At 45.8% G+C, this 12846-nt stretch overlaps 1 protein-coding gene across 4 annotated transcripts in view; it reads left to right on the top strand.

Moving 5' to 3' along the window:
- Positions 1 to 204: 204 nt before the first annotated feature.
- The window catches only part of RC3H1 (ring finger and CCCH-type domains 1), a 101466-nt gene continuing 88824 nt past the window's right edge, over positions 205 to 12846 (top strand). For all 4 annotated transcript variants that reach the window (XM_088479333.1, XM_088479335.1, XM_088479334.1 and 1 more), the window contains exon 1: positions 205 to 322. The gene's annotated coding sequence lies outside the window, so the exon portion shown is untranslated. The remainder of the gene's footprint in view (positions 323 to 12846) is intronic.

Genomic DNA, 12846 nt, shown 5'->3' with positions numbered 1-12846 from the left:
ATCTATCTATCTATCATATCTATCTATCTTCAGACAGACAGATAGATAGATAGATAGATCGATCATCCATTTGTAGAAGAAAACAAGATGAAGGGATGGTACAGGGCAGCCTGGGGGTGTTAGCCGTTTGGGAGGGAGGAGGTGTGTAATTGGGGGAAGGGGATGAGGTCTGCTTGGGGGGGGAGGGGACAGCGGAGGATTCTGGGAGCAGGAAGAAGAGCTGAGCAGCCGGAAGGACACGATGCTCCCCGCTCTCCGCCAGGCGAGCCCCCCGCCGGCAGCTCGAAATGCCCGGGACACGGACAGCTGAGACCTATCGCCGGTGAGTTACAATTCCTCCGTGGCTCCCTCCAGGGCCTGTGCAGTGTGTCACTGGGCGCCGCGGCTTGGCGGCCTGCTCTCCAAGGCAGCTGTGTGTGCTATTCTGGGTCCGGCGAGGGATGGGGGCTGCAGGGGATAGCCGCTTATGGCTGATAGGCCGCAGCCCTCCTCCGTGTTCCGAGGCTGCCCAAAAGCCGCTGCTGGCAGGTAGGGGAGGCCCGGAGCTGTGACTCGGCACCTGCCCCGCCCAACCAGAGCTGCCTTATTCATGCCAAGCCGGGCTTTTCTTTTCCATGTACTTGTTATGTAACGTGTAAATAGACTAAATGGGTGTCAGCAGCTGGGGTCACCCTACCTCTAAGGTGTCAGCAGCTGGGGTCACCCTACCTCTAAGGTGTCAGCAGCTGGGGCCACCCTACCTCTAAGGTGTCAGCATCTTTGTGTGTACATGCAGGGTCACCCTACCTCTGAGGTGTCAGCATCTTTGTGTGTACATATGCAGGGTCATTGTACCTCTGGGTTGTAAGGATCTCTGTGTCTGCATCTGGCGATCACCCTATCTTAGAAGTGTCAGATGATAGGAATCTGCATCTTGGGAAAAGTGACCTCTTTGGGCACCCAAACTGCACTTTTTTCATTCGCGCCTCAACATTTTGGTCGGGTGTAGTCGTTTTATCCTGCTAAACCTGACCTCATTGGGCGTGATATTACTAATAAATTGAATCTTGCCCAGCAATCTCCTGTCACTTTAGACGGGAGATCGGACGCAAGGAAACAATTGAATTCCACCCTAGGTGTTTGCATCTGGGGGTTCTGCTGAATTGTCTAAATAAGGTGTCATCCTGCCACTGTAGTGTGCATATAAACAGATTGTCCAGCTGTATGTACAGATGTGTCCACATACATTTTACTCCCTTGCGCGTTAAACACCCTTCTAGTCGCACCATTCTGTGGCATGACTCTGTAGCTCCAAGTGTCTTTTCATGCAACTTTACTTTCATATGCTTTTTATTTGATATGCCTTTATTATGTTTGCAACTGCGGGTATATCTGCATGTGAAATGCTACATAAAGGTGGGTACACACTGTACAGATATATCTGCAGATCTAGTGATCTGAAGATATATCTGCAGATGATGGTTGTTCGTACACACTGAACCACCATCATCTGTGCCTACCCGCAGGTCCAGGGAGTGTCCCGCCCCCTCCTCGCGGCTGCCGCTGTGTGTGTACGGGCGGTTTGCTCGTACACACCTGCCGATGGACAGGTATGTCTGCAGACATATCTGTCCATCGGCTGTGCAGCACAGCCAATGCGATATGTCGGTGAATGCCGACGTTCACCTACATATCGCGGGTACACACTGCCCGACGGGCAGCAGATACAGCTTTGTGCTTTAGTGTCACAGCAGCTTTGCGAATAAGACGCATTTGAAGGTAAAAAGTCGCACAAAAAGATACTCGTGCTACCAAGTTGCACGGTGCTATGTTTAACGCAACTTGTATCGCACAGAAGTAAGATGTGTGTGGACACATCTTTAACATCCAATTCTTTCTATCAGGCAGGGTATATATCTGTTATTTTTTGTTTATCAAGTCGATATATTTATTTTATTATTACTATAAACGTAGGCTGATCCTTCTAAAGGTGCGTACACACTGGGCGATCAGGAAAGATAGTACGATTACGACATCGTAATCGTACCGTCATTCCAGATCACCTGTAGTGTCTGCACTGAACGATCAGTCATTAAGTGCAGGCACAGTCCATCATGTCGTTCTCGACAGATTAGGCTGCATGTTCAGGCGATGGACAATGTCGGAAATGACCAGCGGGAGCGCGCATCGCCGGTCGTTTCTGACATAAAAGTGCACGATTACAATGTCGTGATTGTGTAATCGCTCAGTAATATCGCCCAGTGTGTACGCACCTTAACTTTTAATTATCTTTGATTTGTTTTGAAATAAATGTGAGCATAGCATGTTATTTATATTTACTCACTTGCCAACAATTCAACGCTCGTGGGTCCCTATAGTAACCTGGTCGATATCGACCACGTTGGCCTGCATGCACGGGCAAAGGACGATAATGTTATCGTCCATACGTGCCCGCGCATTGCAGGTCGTTGGCCAACGAAAAATGCACAATATGAACGATAATGTTTAGATCGATATCGTTATCGTTCATATCGTCCATTTTAATCATACCTTGTGTAAGACTTCTGTGAGTCATTTGTAGGTGCAGATGTTACTTGTGTTTGTTACTATCATTTCTTGAATTTAAATTTTACCATCATGAGAATTGGCAGCAATGACCTAGAGATTGATCACCATGTACTGTATGGAATGTTTTTAAAAAGCTAGAGTGCCAGTCTGCTCGCTGCATGTGCTTTCAAGTGAGGGTCCAACTCGCAGACTGCACAAGAGCCTCTTCCTCTCTTAAACCAGCACGCTACTTCAAAGCTGGGAAATGGTAATAACAGCAGTAGTCAATATGTTAAATTCAGTTGTGCCAACGAACATCACCGAAATGTTAAGATGCGCACATATCTGCCATATACAGTACCCTTAGCTTCACTACTACTTAAGCGCACCTGTATGGGGTGCAAAGAAAAAGCTATGTTGCTTATCTCAATGGGGCTAATTCAATGTTTTAACGTGTCCGCAGCTCCCATCTAAAGAGACTGGAGCTATTCAATTGTTTGTGCTGCTGTTTGTGCAATTGTTTGAGTGTCCAAAAGCCAAAGTTTGGCTTTTGGACACTCAAACTAATCGCACCCAATAGTTTGCATGGGTTTACCTGCTTTACGCGGCTTATCCCGTTGCATTTTTGCTTGACATGCACGATAAATAATGGGTGCCTGCAGCACTTGCACCCATCGACAAAACAATTGAATATCGCCCACCAGGTGCTCATAATTTGTGGTCGCCTGAGTGGGCGATTCATTTGTTTTGGGCGCCTGTAGTTTCCGTCTAAAGTGACAGGACTTACTCAGTTGTTTGCGCCACCAGCCCTGTGCTGTTGTGGCGGCCACATTCTTGCTCCCAAATGCACAGGAATAGCCACGTAAATTGGCTTCTCCCATGCTAAGTGCTGGGCACTCGCTCCCAGACCCAAAGCCCTACTTTAGGCAGATTTCTGCTCGCACCTCAGGATGATGCGAGCAGAATTCCGCGATAAGTGCAGCCTCTCGGCGTCCAAAACAATTTCCGTCAGTTTAGACGGGGGCTACTGGTAACCAGAACAATTGAATCGTCTCCTATATGCTTTTTTGATACTCCTGTTTGGTTCAATTAATTTGGGTACAGGAAACACAGAATTTTGCATGGATTGTTTAAACGCATTCACACAAGAGTCTTAATGTGGATCATGATCTTGAACTGGAGAATGCCAAGTTATATGTTTTTTTTTGTATATGTTCAAGGTCCATTTCCTAAAAATGTGCATGTATATTAGTTTCTTTGTCCAAAGACAGAACAAGAACAAGCGATGCCAACTACCAGATAGTGTACTGTATGTAGCAATCCTCCTCTGAATACAATACCTTGAGGACATGGTCTAGTAGCAATGGATATGTGACATTCTGTGGAATGGGCCAAAAATATAACAGTGCTGTCAAAACATAAATCACCATGGATTTGCATGACGTCTATACTAGACTTGTTCCTCCCTCTCTGTGCAGAAGGAAATAAATTTAAAATATTGGAGGTTAGCCCCTTTAGGGTGACTGAATGTTACATCACACAATTAGTGCTGCTTATTTGAAAATATTTATTTTATATATTTAGACAATGGATACGTTATCCATGTCTGTATCAATTACTGAAAGTATAGGGTACTTCCAAGAGATTGACCATTGAGTTATAAAGATTTCATCCCAGCGTACAGTTCTCATTAACAGTCACTGTCTCCTTGCAACCAGTGCTTCATTTGTTTACCACTAGCAATCGGATTGGTTGTCAGGGAAGTGTCTTTGCTATGTAAATAACGCATGAAGACCTTATTGTTCTCCCACCATTTTCCTTTAAACAAATGGTTCATTACCGAAGAGCTTTTTATCTCACAATTAGTTATAATTTATTTGTATTGTCCTGAAATTAACCGTTCATGTACAGTATGTATTGGATGCACGAAATTCAATTGTTTTTCCGTTTGAGTGCGAATGTGTGAGTGCGGGTGGACATATTTCTGCTCACATCTTCCTGAGGTGGCAACCAGAAATGTGCAGAAATTCCTTGTTTTGAGTTCCCCCAAACAACTTTTTGGACGTGCTAGCCAGGACTTTTAGATGGGTTTAGATTAGGGGTGTGCACCGGCCACTTTTCGTGTTTTGGTTTTGAATCTGGATCTTTCTTCGTGTTTTGGATCTGGATTGGTTTTGCCAAAACCACCCTTCCGTGTTTTGGGTTCTGGGTTTTGTGTTTTGGATCTGTATTTTTTTGAAAAAAAGCATAAAAACAGCTAAAATCACAGAATTTGTAGGTTTTTCTGCTCCTATGCTATTATTAACCTCAATAACCTTAATTTCCACTCATTTCCAGTCTATTCTGAATACCTCACACCTCACAATAGTGTTTTTATGTCCAAAAGGTTGCACCGAGGTAGCTGGATGACTATGCTAAGCGACACGAGTGGGCGGCACAAACACGTGACCCATCTAGGCGTGAAACTGCAGTGGCAGACAGGATGGCATTGAAAAACTAGGCCCCAAACTGTACATAATGCAAAGAAAAAAAAGAGGTGCAAGATGGAATTGTCCTTGGGCCCTCCCACCCACCCTTATGTTGTATAAACAGGACATGCACACTTTAACAAAGCAATCATTTCAGCGCCAGGGTCTGCCACACAACTGTGGCTGAAATGATTGGTTCGTTTGGGCCCCCACAAAACAAGCTGGCAATTAATCTGTCCCTGCACAAACTGGCTCTACGGAGGCAAGAAGTCGTCCTCATCCTCCTCATCCACAGATTCCTCACCCTCTTCAGTGTTATGTACATCCTCATCCTCACAGAGTATTAATTCGTCCCTGCTGGAACCACAGGTCCCTCTGTACGTTCTGGAGGCTGGTCTCCCTGGAAGAGTTGATCATTCATTTTATGAACATCATCTTCTCCACATTTTGTGGAAGCAACCTCCTACGCCTTTCGCTAACAAGGTTCCCGGCTGCACTAAACACTCTTTCGGAGTACACACTGGAGGGGGGGCAACTCAGGTAAAATAGAGCCAGTTTGTACAGGGACCTCCAAATTGCTTCTTTTTCCTGCCAGTACAGGTACGGACTGTCTGACATGCCTACTTGGATGCTGTCACCGATGTAATCCTTTAACAGACAGACGCACGCTTGTCGCTGCTGCTTTAAGGATGTAGGTGCGGCTACAGCCCACACAATTCACAAAGACAGAAAAAAGAAGAAGAATATTTTAATTGTTTGTGTAGCACACTTTGAGGGTGTCACCACCCTTTAACAGACAGACGCACGCTTGTCGCTGCTGCTTTGAGGATGCAAGTGTGGCTACATCGCACACAAGTCACAAACACATTAAAAAAATAGTTTTTTATTTTTTGGAGCACTTCGTGAGTTACACCACCCTTTAACAGACAGATGCACGCTTGTCGCTGCTGCTTTAAGGATGCAGGTGCGGCTACAGCCCACACAATTCACAAAGACAGAAAAAAGAAGAAGAATATTTTTATTGTTTGTGTAGCACACTTTGAGGGTGTCACCACCCTTTAACAGACAGACGCACGCTTGTCGCTGCTGCTTTGAGGATGCAAGTGTGGCTACATCGCACACAAGTCACAAACACATAAAAAATTTTTTTTTGATTTTTTGGAGCACTTTGAGAGTTACAACACCCTTTAACAGACAGACGCACGCTTGTCGCTGCTGCTTTGAGGATGCAAGTGCGGCTACAGCCCACACAATTCACAAAGACAGAAAAAAAAGAACAATATTTTAATTGTTTGTATAGCACACTTTGAGGGTGTCACCACCCTTTAACAGACAGACGCACGCTTGTCGCTGCTGCTTTAAGGATGCAGGTGCGGCTACAGCCCACACATTTCACAAAGACAGAAAAAAAAAGAACAATATTTTAATTGTTTGTGTAGCACACTTTGAGGGTGTCACCACCCTTAGACAGACGCACGCTTGTCGCTGCTGCTTTGAGGATGCAGGTGGAATCTAGACGGGATTTGGAACCGAGGACACACTACCTCCATCAATTGTCTAAATCCCACTGCACTAATGTCGGATACCGGACGCACGTCTAACACCAACATAGCAGTCAAGGCCTCAGTTATACGTTTTGCTTCAGGATGACTGCTGTCGTACTTCATCCTCATCGCTAGGGACTGTTGGAGGGTCAATTGTTTAGTAAAAGTAGTGATGTTCCTACTTCCTCTCTGGGATGATGAACAACTCCCAGCAGCAGCAACAGCACTAGTAGGAAGTGGTTCTTGATCTTTCCCTATTTTATTTTTATCAGAGAAAGTTTGGTCCTCCATTTATGTTATATTGATATATATACGTGCGGCTAAAGCGCACACAAACACAGAAAATATTTTTTTATTTTTGCTGGAGAGTAGTGCACTTTGTGGGTTACACCACCCTTTAAGAAATGAGCCAGCCGGCTCTTTACTTATGGGACACAGGCGCACGCTTGGCGCTGCTCCTTTGTTGATGCACGTGCAGCCACAGTGCACACAAGTCACAAACACAGAAAATATATATTTTTTTGGTTTGGAGTGTACTTTGGGGGTTACAGAACCCTTTAACGGTCAAGCCAGCCGGCCCTTTACTTATGACACAGGCGCACGCTTGGCACTACTTTGTTGATGCACGTGCGGCTACTGCGCACACAATTCACAAACACAGAAAATAATTTTTTTTCGGTTTGGACTGGAGTGTACTTTGGGGGTTACAGCACCCTTTAACGGTCAAGCCAGCCGGCCCTTTACTTATGACACAGGCGCACGCTTGGCACTACTTTGTTGATGCACGTGCGGCTACTGCGCACACAATTCACAAACACAGAAAATAATTTTTTTTTTTTGTTTGGACTGGAGTGTACTTTCGGGGGTTACAGCACCCTTTAACGGTCAAGCCAGCCGGCCCTTTACTTATGACACAGGCGCACGCTTGGCACTACTTTGTTGATGCACGTGCGGCTACTGCGCACACAATTCACAAACACAGAAAATATATTATATTTTTAGCACTTGGGGGGAGCACCCCTGATGGACAGAGCACCCCCTGGACAACACTACAGCACCTCTTTAGGACTGGGACACTGCACAGGACTTTGGAGTGGACACAGCCCCTATGGAGAACTGACTGCACAACACAGTCCAGCCAGCCCCTATGGACTTTGAAGTAGTGGACACAGCCCCTATTAACAACAGCAGCACAGCACAACACAGCCAGCCCCTATGGACTTTGAAGTAGTGGACAACAGCAGCACTACACTACACTACACTACACTACACTACACAGCCCTAACTCCCACCCTCCCTCTTCACTGTCCACAGCCGAGTGAGAAAATGGCGCCGACGCGGGTACCTTATATAGGATCCAAAACCCGCGAGACTCGGAAGGCGGGATGATGACGTTTTGCCTCGATTTCAGATCCGAGTCAGGCGGGAAAAGTCGAGCCTGACTCGGATCGGACTCGGATCGGGGGGGCTCGGATTTCAGAAATCCGAACCCGCTCACCCTTAGTTTAGATGTTTTACGTTTGGGCACAACATGCGTGAAAACCATGAGCGTCCAAAAACAATTGAATATCGCCCCCGATCTACCATCACTTTAGATGGGAGATCGGGAACAATAAAACAATTGAATTGCCACCTACAGATATGTCCTGCTACACCTTTGCCGATTGCGCTACAAACGTGAGCACGCATTGCACCATGCGATTAGCCGCAGCAGCGTACGCTTTGGCATGCACTGCAATCGCACCATTCATTCCTATGGCAGTGCAGGTGCGAACGCATTGTGCCGATCCGCTCGCGGGCACAGGCCTTGCGTGGTGCGATTTGCTGCATACGCAGCAAAAGATGTAGCAGGACACATCTGTATGTTTCCTGGGTATTTTGAAGTTAAGGATCCCGGTATGTAGTCAGTGTCCAGATTCAAAATGTAGACATCTTAATGTCAACATGGTCAGAATGTGGTGTTCCTGCAAGGCTTTATTTGCAGGGTGCTGCACCCTACCCTGTTTAATACTGTTAAAATGCACTCTGCCCTTAGTGGAAGCGCCCCAATGACCTCCCGCTGAACTTCTCCTGCTCCATTTCAGCTACAAAGGCCAATCCCGGCTCATTTTTCTCAATCCCGGGGTTTGGCATTGAAATAAATCTCAAACCCGGGATACGCGGGATCGAGTTATTCACACAGACACAGACTCCAGTGCGGGTGGGCACAGCCATTCAAGGGGGCGGGCTAGTGTTCGGCTGCGCAGCGTGACCTTTATGCGGTCACACGCAGCTGCACAGCCATAGGAGGCCTGGGGGCAGTGCTTGAGCCGACAACTAGTGCTCAGCGCTGCCCCCGAGGTAAAGACAAGCCGCTTTGAGCCATGCAATTTAATCCCGAAAATTTAATTCCTAACGTTTTTTTTTTTTTCCCTGAATCCCGGGATTGGCTTCTCTACTCTCGGCTCTGCTCATTTCAGGTTGCTGCTTTACACCCTCCACGTTGAACTCCAGCTGAACTCTGCACAAGAAGGAGGTGACCTTTGGAATTTGGAGATAGCTGCTATTGGATGCTGCAGATCTGGTGCCACCTCTGGTGAAAGACTGGGTTTGCCTTTTCCTGCTGAGGCAAATCCAGCCGGTTACAACACCAGAGTGGTACCTGGGGCAATGCTGATTAAGTACATGAAACTGTCCTCACTGTGGCAGCAGCTGCTTGTTCCCAGGACAGCGCGAGTGGGAGTGCTGTAGTCTGTGGCAAGTGAAGTGCTGAATGGGGTCCTGCTCTTCATTGTCGGGGCAGGGTGATAGCTGCTGCCCGGGACAAGGACACGCTAGGTGGGCATGTGGTAGTGGGTAAGGCTTAATAACTTGTTTGCTGGCAGGTTTAGAATTGTTGGAGCGTTCTTTAGGGGCGATTCAATTCAGTTTGCTATTAATAGCGCCGGGAAAAAGTTCCCGGAACTATTCAATCATCGTGCTGTTAACTCAGACTAAAGCCACTAAAGTCTAAATGTTTAGTTGCACTAACCGGCTATTGGGTACTCCTGTGGTGCCATGTAAATAACAGAGAATAATAATAATAATCTTGGTGTGATTCTTGAATTAAGTTTACGTTTGTTCTCCCTGAATGTTTATGGCAGACCGCAATGTTTGATAAGTTTGCACATAGTATTTGTTAAAATAATCCAAAAGCATCATGACTAGGGTTTTTCCAGGATGGAGCTCTATTTGAGTGTAAATAGCTTTCTGTATTTTGAATTGTTGAACTAATTGAATATAGTATTTTAATTAGCTATTGAAGTGCGATCAGAGGTTTTTGTAATCCAGCTCTGTAAATGTTTTACATTGGGCTCGATTTCAATTGAACCCAAATTAAATAGCACCAGGAGGGAGCGCCCGGAGCTATTCAATTCAGTGCGCTGTTAATTCTGACACAAGTACTGACGCTGTTTTCTGCCCTTAGCGTGTCGGAAACAGCATCGCACCAGGCAGTTTAGTCGGAGAATTCCCGTTCTCGCGACTAAACACCCTGTTTAAGGCGCGAGGGGAGGGAGAATGGGCATTCTCCAACCTACAGCGCGCTGAATTGAATAGCTCCGGGAGCTCCCTCCTGGGACTATTTAATTTGCGTTCAGTTGAATCGAGCCCATTGAGTCATGCGTGTTTACCATTTTGCCTCAAAAGTCTTGTAACCAGATTATATAGAGGTACTTGGCTGCGGAGCATGACATTAGAGCAGTGGTCGCCAACATGTAGCTGGCGGTCTTAATTTTGGTAGCTCACCTAGCTGCAGTACTGCCGAGTAAACTAGGAGGAAGTGACCTCTGATTTGTGCTCCCCCGTGGTGTCGATGCCATGGGTGGAGCCACAGGGAAGCACGTCGGGGGATTTCCGCAGCCTCTACAGCAATCATCTGACGTACTTCCCTGTGGTTCCAACCACGGCTTCTACGGCGGAGCGAGTGTCTCCCGCCCAGCCCTGACGGAAAATGACACAGCAGCTTCCTATACAATATCTTGTGCTCCTCTCCTGCATATCTTTTGCTCCTCTACTTGGAGTCAGTAATTAACAGTGAAATGTGCCTGTGCTTAAATTTTATTTATGAACTACATCAATATCTCTATAATAATTAAATGCATTTTTATTTTCTAGGAAACATTTTTTTTTTCATTAAATAACCAATTTTTCTGTTAGCCAGATTTTTCTACAATTTTAGTAGCTCTTCAGGAGGTTTCATTTTACTAAAGTAGCTCACACCTCAATTAAGGTTGGCGACCACTGCATTAGAGTGACCATGATGAGATACTCCTGAATTGTGTTGAATTGCACCCAGACTGATGCAATTGACATTGGTGCATTCCCAATCCCCCGACACATTAGAATCACTTTGGACCTGATGCATTGTTGCGCAGAAGACAATGTTTGCTGACAGTTCTGCACTTCTGTACCAAGAGCATGCTTTTTGCACTAGCTGAGAGATAGTACAACTTCTGTATCAGTGGCGGTTTTGTGATATAAATTGGTTTTCTTTTATACAGGAATTGGAGGAACACATTTCCATGTTGATAAATAGAAATTGCATTCTCATCTGGATAATATGCTGTACCGTCTTGTGAGAAGGTGCAATAATTTCTTGCATATGTTACATATACTTGTGTTCTGCAATATATTATTCATATATGTAATAGTGTTTTTTATAAATTGTTACGGTTTTTACACTCTCAGATGTAACTTTGATTTTTTTATCAGACCTTAGTAGTGTTCACTCTAGCTCCGGCGGCAGGCAGGGCGCCTGAGCTAGAGAGTTCACCTTTGTGCGCGCGCTCGAAAAGGGATGTGGCCATTGAAAAGGGGGCGTGTCTATAAGACGTGTCCCCTTTTCGTCACTCTTGGAGGCGTGCCCGGCATTTACGGATACGCCGGGCAGCCCCCAAGCGCTGCAGACAGGGAGAATAGATGCAGGGCGCATGTGCCCGGCGTCTATTCTCCGGCAATGACCAGGTCACCGCACATTTCTCCACACGCGGGACACTGCGACCCGCGGGTGAAGACTGCACCCGTGGACTGTGAGGGCATGGCGCTTTTTTCCCTCCTTCTGGAGGGCAGGGTGCTTTTTGCCCTTTAGAAGGAGGGCAGGGCGCCGCGCCCCGCTAAAACAGCCTAGCGGGAACGCTACCTTAGCATGATGTAATATATTTGGTTGGTTGGCTACCTTGAATGCTCTCCGCTCCAGCGCTTGAGTAGTATACGCAGAGATCTGATTTTTTTTTATGGACCTGGAATAGGGCTGGTGCCAGTGTGCACGGATAATGTTGGGTTTTTTGATCAAGTGAATGGGAAGGAGCAGCGCGGTGACGTAAATAACTAGACTGATGCTATAATTTGTTTGATTATATTAACTTCTATTTTAACTCTGTTCCCCTATTATGTACTCTACTTCTGCATCCACACACGGCTGCATTCTTATTTACCATTGGTCAAAGCCGCGCTGTATGTCATTATCTGTTAGCTGTTTCAACAGCTCCAACGTTTTCTTTACCACAGTAACTGATACAATATGGGTTCCCTTGTGTACAGACTTGACTTTAAGGGAAAGAAAGAAGTCACATGGTGCTAGGCCTGGCGAGTATGGAGTGTGTTCTAGCACTGCAATCTGTTTCTCGACCAAAAAAGTGCATCACAGAGAGGGCTGTGTGGGCTGGTGCGTTGTCCTTATGGAGGATGAAACCATTTTTCAAATCTCTGGCCTCTTTCTTCTGATTCTTTCCCACAAAGTTTCTAGAACATGTTTGTAGTAATGTTGATCACTGTTGCTGCTTCTGGTACCCTGTCTTCCAAAAATACACCCTTGATATCAAAGTTAACAATTAACATGGCTTTGGATTTGCTTTGACATGCAAAATCCGTCATTTTATCTTTTGTGCCACTCAAGCGCACGTGACCTACAATCTGCCCCGTAAGTCTCGGTTCATATACGGAAAGATTTGGTGGGCGTTTCGTTCAATGTAACTAAAAATTTTAGGGTAACACACTGCTCTACTTTTGAAATACGCATTTTTACGACGCACAGGAAAAAAACAACTTCTTGAGTAACTGCAAACTATCTGTGCGAGAGGGGTGGAACTTGCAAAAGTGTTTTGGGTTAGTCTAAGGTCAATGTTCCCCCACTCCCTTTTAATGCACGACTCATGGTTTATTTTTTTACAAGTATAGTCCCTTGTTATTTAGCAGCCACACTTCGAATAGGTGCATATCAGCATTTAATACCATGCAGGTAATGCAAGTGTGATTACGTCTGACTCTGGGCCTTTTTACATCAATGTTGC

This window comes from Taudactylus pleione, unplaced genomic scaffold (genome assembly GCF_031769625.1).
Source record: "Taudactylus pleione unplaced genomic scaffold, aTauple2 ptg000230l, whole genome shotgun sequence".
In the NCBI taxonomy this organism is placed as follows: Eukaryota; Metazoa; Chordata; class Amphibia; order Anura; family Myobatrachidae; genus Taudactylus; species Taudactylus pleione.
Note: the sequence above shows the minus strand (reverse complement) of the source record. Positions and strands in the feature narration are given on the sequence as shown.